The sequence below is a fragment of the Schistocerca americana genome, chromosome 1 (assembly GCF_021461395.2).
Source record: "Schistocerca americana isolate TAMUIC-IGC-003095 chromosome 1, iqSchAmer2.1, whole genome shotgun sequence".
Taxonomy (NCBI): Eukaryota; Metazoa; Arthropoda; class Insecta; order Orthoptera; family Acrididae; genus Schistocerca; species Schistocerca americana.
The window spans coordinates 1,253,945,757-1,253,958,049 of record NC_060119.1 but is presented as its reverse complement, the minus strand read 5'-3'; the positions used below and the strand labels follow the sequence as shown (position 1 = coordinate 1,253,958,049).

The 12,293-nt window shown below is 45.1% G+C and overlaps 1 pseudogene; it reads left to right on the top strand.

Annotated features, from left to right (window-relative positions):
- Positions 1–8,239: 8,239 nt before the first annotated feature.
- On the top strand, positions 8,240–8,357 carry LOC124556906 (annotated as a pseudogene).
- Positions 8,358–12,293: the final 3,936 nt, after the last annotated feature.

Here is a 12,293-nt window from a genome sequence, read left to right as displayed (position 1 = left end):
TCATTCTGATGAGGACACCCCTAGTAGGTGTCGAAACCTAGGTCAATGTACCTACCATTTATGTGCAAGCGGTTGGCTGTTTAATCCTAAGTTGAGACATTTTACAACTTCTGTCCGAGTTTACGTCCCAAGAATGAAACGTGATGCGGATTCTATGATGATTTGGGCAGCTGTATCGTGGTATTCCATGCGCCCCAAGGTTACTCTGCAAGTTCGCATTATTGCCAAGAATTATGTGGTCATTTTTGTCGATCAGGCGCATCCTGTGGTACAATGTTTGTTCCCCAACGGTGATGCTGTGTTCCAAGACAACAAGGTCCCTGTTCACACAGCTCGCGATGTCCATTACTGAGTTTATGAGCAGCAGGGTGAATTTTCGCACCTCCCCTGGGCGCCGCGGTCACCGGATCTCAATACTACCTAACCTTCGTGGTCTACGTAGTTTAGAGAAGGGTGCGCCATTGCTATCCACTTCCGTAATCGCTATCTGAACTTGTCATTATGTTGCAGGAAGAATGGTATAAGATTCCCTTGACAACCATACAGGGACTGTATTTATCCGTCCCGAAACGAATGGAACCTGCTTTTAATGGCAACGTGTTTTCTAAATCGTTTTAGGCATTGTAATTTGTCGTGCATTTTGGGTTTCCACATTTTTGCCCACTCCTTGTATTTCTTGGACTGCAATGGATCGTCTGCACTAGAAGAGATTTTGGACACGTTACTAAATGTAGCAAAGCAGAGTGTAGAAAGGATTGTAACTCAATAAATGCGCAAGCAGTCTACATATAAGCCCCCACCCAGGCACCAGGAGGAGAGAAGACAATTGAAGGAGTCCAGCACAGTGGGAGGGTCATGTGGAGACCAGATGACACCAGACCAGACCAAACCACACGGAGTCGCAACACAGAGCCTTCCACTCCAGCTGGAAGAGGGACGCAGCTGGACATGGCTTGCTGACTAGCTGGAGTTCGTCACAATAGCTGATTTGTGTGCTGTAGAAAGTTGGTGACTGAAATTTCGTAAATAGATCTCGCCGCGACGAAAAACGTCTTTGCTGTAATGACTTCCATCCACACTCGCTTATCATATCTGCCACTCTCTCTCCCCTATTACGTGATAATACAAAACGAGCTGCCCTTTTTTGCACCCTTTCGATGTCCTCCGTCAATCCCACCTGGTAAGGATCCCACACCACGCAGCAATATTCTAACAGAGGACGAACGAGTGTAGTGTAAGCTATCTCTTTAGTGGACTTGTTGCATCTTTTAAGTGTCCTGCCAATGAAACGCAACCTTTGGCTCGCCTTCCCCCCCAATATTATCTATGTGGTCTTTCCAACTGAAGTTGTTCGTAATTTTAACACCCAGGTACTTTGTTGAATTGACAGCCTTGAGAATTGTACAATTTATCGAGTAATCCAACGGATTTCTTTTGGAACTCATGTGGATCACCTCGCACTTTTCGTTATTTAGCGTCAACTGACACCTGCCACACCATACAGCAATCTTTTCTAAATCGCTTTGCAACTGATACTGGTCTTCGGATGACCTTACTAGACGGTAAATTACAGCATCATCTGCGAACAACCTAAGAGAACTGCTCAGATTGTCACCCAGGTCATTTATAAAGATCAGGAACAGCAGAGGTCCCAGGACGCTTCCCTGGGGAACACCTGATATCACTTCAGTTTTACTCGATGATTTGCCGTCTATTACTACGAACTGCGACCTTCCTGACAGGAAATCACGAATCCAGTCGCACACCTGAGACGATACCCCATAGGCCCGCAGCTTGATTAGAAGTCGCTTGTGAGGAACGGTGTCAAAAGCTTTCCGTAAATCTAGAAATACGGAATCAACTTGAGATCCCCTGTCGATAGCGGCCATTACTTCGTGCGAATAAAGAGCTAGCTGAGTTGCACAAGAACGATGTTTTCTGAAACCATTCTGATTACGTATCAATAGATCGTTCCCTTCGAGGTGATTCACAGTGTTTGAATACAGTATATGCTCCAAAACCCTACTGCAAACCGACGTCAATGATATAGGTCTGTAGTTCGATGGATTACGCCTACTACCCTTCTTATACACTGGTGCGACCTGCGCTATTTTCCAATCTGTAGGTACAGATCTATCGGTGAGCGAGCGGTTGTATATGATTGCTAAGTAGGGAGCTAATGTATCAGCGTAATCTGAAAGGAACCTAATCGGTATACAATCTAGACCTGAAGACTTGCCAGTATCAAGCGATTTGAGTTGCTTCGCAACCCCTAAGGTACCTACTTCTAAGAAACTCATGCTAGCAGCTGTTCGTGTTTCAAATTCTGGAATATTCCATTCGTCTTCCCTGGTGAAGGAATTTCGGAAAACTGCGTTCAATAACTCAGCTTTAGCGGCACAGTCGTCGGTAACAGTACCATCGGCACTGCGCAGCGAAGGTATTGACTGCGTCTTGCCGCTTGTGTACTTTACATACGACCAGAATTTCTTCGGATTTTCTACAAAATTTCGAGACAATGTTTCGTTGTGGAACCTATTAAAGGCACCTCGCATTGAAGTCCGTGCCAAATTTCGCGCGTCTGTAAATTTTAGCCAATCTTCGGGATTTCGCGTCCTTCTGAACTTCGCATGCTTTTTCCGTTGCCTCTGCAACAGCGGTCGGACCTGTTTTGTGTACCACGGGGGATCAGTTCCATCTCTTACCAATTTATGAGGTATGAATCAATTGCTGTTGCTACTATATCTTTGAATTTGAGCCACATCTCTTCTACGTTTGCATAGTCAGTTCGGAAGGAATGGAGATTGCCTCTTAGGAAGGCTTCTAGTGACACTTTATCCGCTTTTTTAAATAAAATTATTTTGCGTTTGTTTCTGGTGGATTTGGAAGAAACGGTATTGAGCCTAGATACAACGACCTTGTGATCACTAATCCCTGTATCAGTCATGATGCTCTCTATCAGCTCTGGATTGTTTGTGGCTAAGAGGTCAAGTGTGTTTTCGCAACCATTTACAATTCGCGTGGGTTCGTGGACTAACTGTTCGAAATAATTTTCGGAGAAAGCACTTAAGGACAATCCCGGAAGATGTTTTATGCCTACCACCGGTTTTGAACAAGTATTTTTGCCAACATATCGAGGGAAGGTTGAAGTCCCCACCAACTATAACCGTATGAGTGGGGTATTTATTTGTTACGAGACTCAAATTTTCTCTGAACTGTTCAGCAACTATATCATCGGAGTCTGGGGTTCGGTAGAAGGAGCCAATTATTAACTTAGTTCGGCCGTTAAGTATAACCTCCACCCATGCCAATTCGCACGGAGTATCTACTTCGACTTCACTACAAGATAAACCACTACTGACAGACACAAACACTCCACCACCAATTCTGCCTAATCTATCTTTCCTGAACACCGTCTGAGACTTCGTAAAAATTTCTGCAGAACTTATTTCAGGCTTTAGCCAACTTTCTGTACCTATAACGATTTCAACTTCTGTGCTTTCTATTAGCGCTTGAAGCTCAAGGACTTTCCCAGCACAACTACAACAATTTACAACTACAATTCCGACTGTTCTTTGATCCAAGCACGTCCTGTATTTGCCGTGCACCCTTTGAGATTGCAGCCCACCCCGTACTTTCCCGAGGCCTTCTAACCTAAAAAACCGCCCAGTCCACGCCACACAGCCTCCGCTACCCGTGTAGCCGCCAGCTGAGTGTAGTGAACTCCTGACCTATTCAGCGGAACCCGAAACCCCACCACCCTATGGCGCAAGTCAAGGAATCTGCAGCCAACACGGTCGCAAAAATGTCTGAGCCTCTGATTCAGACCCTCCACCCGGCTTTGCACCAAAGGTCCGCAGTCGGTTCTGCCAACAATGCTGCGGATGGTGAGCAAGACCGGGAGCCTTAACCAAATTTCCTCAGATCCAAAGCGACACATGTCATTAGTGCCGACATGTGCCACCACCTGCAGCTGGCTGCACCCTGTGCTCTTCATGGCATCCGGAAGGACCCTTTCCACATCAGGAATGACTCCACCCGAAATGCACACGGAGTGCACACTGGATTTCTTTCCCTCCTTAGCCGCCATATCCCTAAGGGGCCCCATTACGCGCCTAACATTGGAGCTCCCAACTACCAATAAGTCCACCCTCTGTGATTGTCCGGACCTTGAAGGCTGAGAACCATCCTCTGAAACAGGGCAGGCAGCTGCATTTGGCTCAGCCAGAGACAGTGCCTGAAACCTGTTTCTCAGACGCACCGGGGAGGCTTTCTGATCAGCCTCCGGGGACGTCTTTCGCTGCGTGCCACGCCTTGGAACGACCTCCCAATCAACCACAGGCGAGGGCTCAGCCCCACTGCGGGCAGCAACCGGGGCAACCACAGCGGCAGACCGATCTGGGGACAGACGGGACGAGGTTGACATCCCCGTGATACCCAAGTCCGGCTCCCCACAGTGGTGCCCATTGGCAACAGCCTCAAGCCGCGTGACCGAAGTCAGCGGCGCTTGCAGCTGTGAGCGAAGGGATGCCAACTCAGCCCTCATCCGAACACAGCAATCACAGTCCCTGTCCATTCTAATCGATGTTGAACAACAGTTACTGACACTCGAGTCCGTGCCTAGATAACGCAAGGGAAACACGCAAAGAATGTATTAACTAACCTGTACAAATGCCTAACGACTGTGCTACAATCTACCTGAATTTACGATTACAGTAGCTAAAATTCGAAATTACACCTCCTATACGAAACCCAAACGCAATTTAAGTAAGAATCTACGAAGTAAACACTAAAGCGCGGTGCTACAACTCTCAAATACTATAAATCGTCCGAAATTTATGATTTAAACAATGCAAGTACCCAAAAACACGAAAAGAAATTAAGAATTAAACTATGTAACAAATAAGTAAGCTAGGGGTATACGACTTGCTGCTGCAGCTGCTTATCCAACGGTGGCAGGGAGCACACTGGCTGTGACCAACCGACACTGGCCGTTCAAAACAAAAACAGAAGATAGACGACTGAGCGAATTTACACTATTCAGGTACTAAAGCGCGATGCTACAACTCTCAAATACTATAATACGCCCGAAATTTATGAATTAAACAATGCAAGTACCCAAAAACACGCAAAGAAATTAAGAATTAAACTATGTAACAAATAAGTAAGCTAGGGGTATACGACTTGCTGCTGCAGCTGCTTATCCAACGGCGGCAGGGAGAGAAAATTGCTTTTACGCAAGTAATAAAATTATAAACAGCCGACCAGTTGCAATGGATAAAGAAATCTTTACCTAGGTTTCGACAAATATAAATTTGTCTTCTTCAGAAGGTGGCAATTTTACATTAGTAAGGACTAATGTACCATCGCCGTTTTTACAAATGTCGGCATAGATCCATTTGCTAAAAATGAAATATAGCCCTAGAATTAGGGTTTGTCACGTAAATATACATTAGTACATGGATCTTGCAGAGCTCACGCAAGTGTTACTTCCAGATCCTGTTTTCTATAGTGGCTTCATACCTGAGTGCCTAGGACAAAAGCCCCTGACTTACGTATGTAAGTGGGTGCACTGTGGCCGCCTCTTATGTTTTTCCTGGTGGAAGATTCATCTAAGTTCACCTGTCAGCAGCTCAGGGAATGAATAAGGTTACGCGTGAGTAAACAATTTCCCTCTTAAAGCCACGTTGGTGTCAACATTCTTTTCAGTAAGCACTATACGGGTAATTTTTTATAGAAGCTCGGAATTCAGCATTTTAGTGCGAGATACTTTTAATAGTTTCCACAACGAAACTCCACCTAGAAATCTGGTAGAAAGAGATTCTAGTCGTATGTATAGTACACCAGCAGCAAGACACAATCAATACCTTCAGTGTGTGATAGCGACGGTAATATTACCGATGACTGTGTCTGTAAAGTTGAGTTACTAAATACGATTTTCTGAAATTCCTTAAACAAAAAAATACTAGTTAAATACTCCAGAATTCGAATCAAGAACTACAGCAAACATGAGTAACTTAAAAGCAGATACCCTCGATTTAGTAGAGCAGCTCAAATCGCTTAATAAAGGCAGTTCTTTTAGTGCATACCAGTCAGGTTCCTTTCAGAAAATGCTTGCTGTTAGCAAGCATATACAACCGCTTGCTCGATGGCAGATCCGAACCTAAGGATTGGAAGGTTCCACTGGTCACACCAATACTCAAGAAAAAGGAAATAGGAATAATCTGCTGAATTACAGACCCATATCACTGAAACCGATTTGCAGCAGGATTTTGGAACATGTACTGTGTTCGATCATTATACAGCACCTCGAAGATAACGACCTATTTATAAATAGGTCGGGTTCAGAAAACATCGTTCTTGTGAAACGCAACTGGGTCTTTATGCTTACAGAGTAACTAGAGCTATCGCCGGCCGGAGTGGCCGTGCGGTTCTAGGCGCTACAGTCTGGAACCGAGAGACCGCTACGGTCGCAGGTTCGAATCCTGCCTCGGGCGTGGATGTGTGTGATGTCCTTCGGTTAGTTAGGTTTAATTAGTTCTAAGTTCTAGGCGACTGATGACCTCAGACGTTAAGTCGCATAGTGCTCAGAGCCATTTGAACCATTTGAACAAGAGCTATCGACATAGAAATCCAAATTATTCCGTATTTCTAGATTTCCAAAAAGCCTTTGACACCATTCCTCACAAGCAACTTCTAGAGCTATCGACATAGAAATTCAAATTATTCCGTATTTCTAGATTTCCAAAAAGCCTTTGACACCATTCCTCACAAGCAACTTCTAATTAAATTACGTGCCTACGGTGTATCGTCTCACTGATGCGACTGAATTCGTGATTTCCTCTCAAAAAAGTCACATTTCGTAATAATGGAGAGACGTCGAGAAAAACGGAAGTGAAATCTGGCGTTCCCAAAGAATGTCCAAATCTAATGACTGAGGGTTACAATTACTAACAATTTAAATTGGAACGATCACATCGATAATGTCGTGGGAAGGCGAACCAAAGACGGTGTTTTATTGGCAGAAGACTTACAAGATGCAACCAGTTCACTAAAGAGACTGCCTACGGTGCGCTTGTATAGTGTGTTGCTGTGCGCTATGGGGTCCTCACCAGATTGGACCGACGGAGGACATCGAAAAACTTCAAAGGAGGGCAAGGAAGAGAGTGTCATAGATGTGATACGTGAGTTGGGGTGGCAATCATCAAAACAAAGACTATTTCCTTGCGCTGAGATCTTCACACGAAATTTCAGTTACCACTTTCTCCTCCGAATGCGGATATATCGTGTTGGCGCCCACCTACATAGGTAGATATGACTGTCGTAATTAAATAAATCAGAGTTCGCACGGGAAGATTTAAATGTTCGTTTTTCACGCGGGCTGTTCGAGAGTGGAACGATAGAGAGGTGTGAAAGTGGTTCGATGAACCCTCTGCCAGGAACTTAAGTGTGGACTGCAGCGTATTCATGTAGATGTAGATGTAATCAACAGCGTACAGCCCGCTATGATGGTGTCCTGTCGGCCACCAAATGTAAAAACCCAACTAAAGAGATTTTGAAGAACTTTACTTCTAGGGAAGATAGCTCGTGTCAAATAAGCGAGTGTTTGCACAGAACATTAACTTTTTACTACACTTCTACCCATTCTGTATCAACTCACTTGACTACCTTTACTATTACGATCTTCTTACTACGATTACGATCTTCTTACAGCGCGCAAACTTCTTGCAACCCGCGCGTCTGATTGGCAACTTTATAGCACGAGCTTGTAACGAAAAGTGTAGCCACTCCGTTTTTGTGAACAGAAAGGTACGAAGGCAGGGGAAGGAAGGAAGGCTTGTCACAACGTTGCCCTCCGAAGAGACTCTCATGTTCACAAGTGTCCTGCTTCTTCCTTCCTTCCCAGCAGGTGGAGGCCAAGGAATGGACGTGGCGGACTCTCGCTCACCCTTACAGGTTTTTATTCAGAATCTCTTGCTCAAAATAACAGATTGAATAAAACCGAGGATAGGCTACAAACTGGTATCACATATTTCTCTGTCACTACCTACTTGCTTTTCATATCTTTCGACTTCAATAGTTGGAGCCTGGCTTTTGCAAGAGTTGTAGATAACCTTTCACTCTCTATATTTTATCCCTGCTGCCTAGAGCATTTCAATTTCTTGCCTGCATCATTCGATGCACTTTTAAATTTTTGCCTTTCATCAGAATAAATTAATATCTCCTGTGTTATCCAAAGGGCAACGGCCTTGCCGCAGTGGATACACCGGTTCCCGTGAGATCACCGAAGTTAAGCGCTGTCGGGCGTGGTCGGCACTTGGACGGGTGAGCATCCAGGCAGCCATGCGCTGTTGCCATTTTTCGGGGTGCACTCAGCCTCGTGATGCCAATTGAGGAGCCCACGCCCCTCCTATCGGATCCTCCACCGAGGATGACACGGCGGTCGGGTGGTCCCGGTAGGCCACTCGTGGTCTGAAGACGGAGTGCTGTGTTATCCAAGGATCCCTATTTGTGTTTTCGCCTAGTTGTTCCTTTGTTGTCTTCACTATTTTATCTTCCAGAGCTGTGTATTTCTTTCCCTTTGGCTTTCCGAGGAAGCAGTGGACAGCTCTGAATCGATCCCATACAGGCATGGAAAGAGTGGTTCCTGTTTGTGTGGCCGGGGGTTCAAGGACGCGCCGACGTGAGACGGTGCGGTCGCAGTGCGAACTACGGGGCACCTGATTGAAGGGTATTTATCACGACTATTTTCTGGTGGATCAAGTGAACTGCATTTGGTGCCATCGAGATCTGTGGACTGGTCAGGATACCTAGATACACAGTTACATAATTTTCGAGTGTTCATTTTTTATATTATGTTTGCTTTCATGCTGTGTATTTTTGTGTATATTTAACCATTTATATAAGAATGTAAAATGACCATGCCAATAATAAAATCAGCTATGTGTAGAGAAGATTCTGCTTTTAGCAGAGGCGTAAAAAAAGGTCTTTGTCTAGCTATGATGTAAAAACTAGGGTGGAACATGTTACTTCTTCACCACTTCCTGACGTATTTTTCATTCCCTGAAAATAAATCATGAATCCAGTTATGTCAACACTCCAACTGGAACTGGCGTAATGAGGACCCAAAAATATTAAATCGGCCGGTTTGTTCAATTCACTGATTCATCTGGAACAATACCTGACGTACTCTCCATTTGTGTGTACTCGATATTGTAGCTTCTTTCCTTTTTCTTCACTCCCACGGCATTGCAATGGCTACAGAGGAAGCAAGATTCCCCGTTGATTTTGAGCCCGCGACATTGCGATAGCTTTGCTCCCTCTCTTTGTGGAATTCTGATGCGCGCTTTGTGGGGTGTGTCAACACACAGCATGTGCTCCTTTCCGCGCTTGCGTAGATAGGCACATATGTGAGTTCCTAACACGCTCCTTACGAAATACGCGCTGGCAATGAAGTACGTCGTTAGGCAACAATGCAGCCGCTCGTGGTGTGGGAACGTGGCTAGAGGAGGAGGTGGTGAGCAAGCTCTGCGAACAGCAGACACCGGCGTCTGTGCCAGGCATGGTTTATGGCCCCAGAGTTCCGCTACTGACCGACTCCCTAATTGTTCTCAATAGCGTGGGTCAGCTGCTGATGCAACAGGTTGGCCGCTGTCTCGTGTGGCTTAGCTAACAGCTTTTGCAGCTGGTATGTGGATCAAACACATCATTACGAGCAGCCTCTCTCCATGTAGGAAGTCCGCAATATTTTTCGTCATTCATTGGACACACGGCATTATCAGGAAAGACCGGGGCGTTCATCACATTTCGGAACTGCAGGGCATTACGTGAGTTCACAGTCGTCTCTTCTAACTCTGTTGTAAGTGATGACCAGTTCTAAATATAAGGAACGGCAAGAGTTGAAACTGAAAAGGATACACGAGTACTTTCAGTCAAATCAGTTACACCTGTGACGTGTATAAAGTGTATCTTAAGGAGCACTACACGGATCAGGATGATACTGACCGTAGAAAGATGGAAAACGATAATTATTGCAACATGTAACAAGTAACTAAGCGCCGACTTTGCAGATGTACATGTTTTTTTATGTGTATGTTGCAAAACAAATTTGGTTTACTTTCATAAACCGTTTTTGGTATGAAACTTCCTGGCAGATTAAAACTGTGTGCCGGACCGAGACTCGAACTCGGGACCTTTGCCTTTCGCGGGCGAGTGCTCTAGCATCTGAGCTGCCCAAGCACGAAACACGCCCCCTCCTCACAGCTTTACTTCCGCCAGTACCTCGTCTCGTACTTTCCAAACTTTACAGAAGCTCTCCTGCGAACCTTGCAGAACTAGCAGTCATGGAAGAAAGGATATTGCGGAGACATGGCTTAGCCACAGCCTGGGGGATGTTTCCAGAATGAGATCTTCACTCTGCAGCGGAGTGTGCGCTGATATGAAACTTCCTGGCAGATTAAAAGTGTGTGCCGGACCGAGACTCGAACTCGGGACCTCTCAGAGAAAGTTTCATATCAGTGCACACTCCGCTGCAGAGTGAAAATCTCATTCTGTTTTCGGTAGTCACACAACTTCACGGCGAACCATGTTTATTGAGAAATACGAAATCAAATCATAAACAGTGCAACTGCGTTGCGATCCAAACGCGGCGCATGCATTTGCAGTCTCCTCTCTTCCACCTCCTCACACTCGGACATCGTGTCGTGACGGTGGGTGGAGTTCGCATCTGTGCGAGAGGGTTGTCAGCAAGAGTACTACTGGCATGCTGAATCCTTGGTCGTTTCCGGTTTACCCGTACGAAAGTATAACAGACATCCTCGGAGAGCTTAAATGAGAATCTGTGGAAGAGGATGACGTTGTTCTTGCGAAACCATATTGTGTAAATGTATGCAGTCGTTATTCAGAGAAAACTGTACCAAAATTGTGCTACTGTTGTTCTATAAGGCGTGCAATATGAAAAGTTCTGAGTGCGAACCTAATAACGTTCTACTAAGTACGAACACTTGAGCCAACAGAAAAAAGTTTGCGGGCATAGTGATTCAATCAGTGAACAAAACAGGTAGCGGACAAGGCGCCTGGTGGGCGTGTCGGCGTCTTGTACAGGAAGGAAGCGGTCAGCCGGGCAGACCACAACTCCTCGCGCAGCGGCAAGAACCTGTGGGCGGTGGCGCTCTCTGCTGACTGCCGCGCAGCGAGTAGACTGGAAACAAACTGGAGGGTACACTTACCAAACAAATCTGCGTGCGGGTGGAGAGGTCGTGACAGGCTGAAAAGTCCCCTTTGGACAATTATGTATTACTGTGCTGGTAAACCTCTTACGTTATTTGATTTTCAAGCAGCTGAACAAATCTGAACGTACTCGGACATTTCTCTCTTTACTTATTCTGATCATCACTAAACTGACACACAATATTTTTAGCGCAACGCATTCTGACTTTCAATAATCTCTACAAAATAATGGCCCTGACTAACGATAACCTATACCTTTCATGAATCACTTACCTCACAAAAATCTTTGTTACTCGAACTACTGCAATACAGCGAGCGCCAATACTGCCAGCTAAATAAAAGATTGTAACTACTGAAGGCACTAACTACTGATAGGCATAGTTGGCAAATCAAAGATTTTGATAGCGAACAAACAATGTATTTACCACAATAGTATTCAAAAGTCATTATATATATATCCGTTCATGACATCCAGCATTACAAATTTCGTTTTTCTGACGGACACACGTCCAGATCGTCCGCTCTCAAAACTCTGCCATCTCTCTTCCCACATCCACCACTGCAGCAGGCGGCTCACCTCCAACTGCACAACGCTACGCGCTGTTAACAGCCAACGTCCCAACACTACAATAGCAAATATTCCAACAATGCAAACCAGCCACAGACTGCACACGGGACATTCAGAGCGGTACGTGGCGTTACCAAAATAAAAACCTAAACAGCCTGCTTAGAAGGGGAAGCAATCGAAATTGGTTGACATTAATGCCATGGCATTATTGTTAGCCAACTGGTAGCAGATCCGATGATATTTCAAAAAATAAATAACCAAGCGGTATGTACATGGTTAGGCATATCATTTGATATTTTTAAAAACTTCTTTTCAGCAGTATTTCCTACGAGAGTTAAAGAGTGATCGCTTAAATTGGATCCAGATCCCTTTTACTATAGGAATGAAACATGTGGATACAGGAATTTCCAGTGACTCAAATCGAAAACTTGAATTTGCCAAAAAACTAGAACAGTTTTTGACTTTGAGTTAAGGCAGACTTCCGGTATTGCCGGAT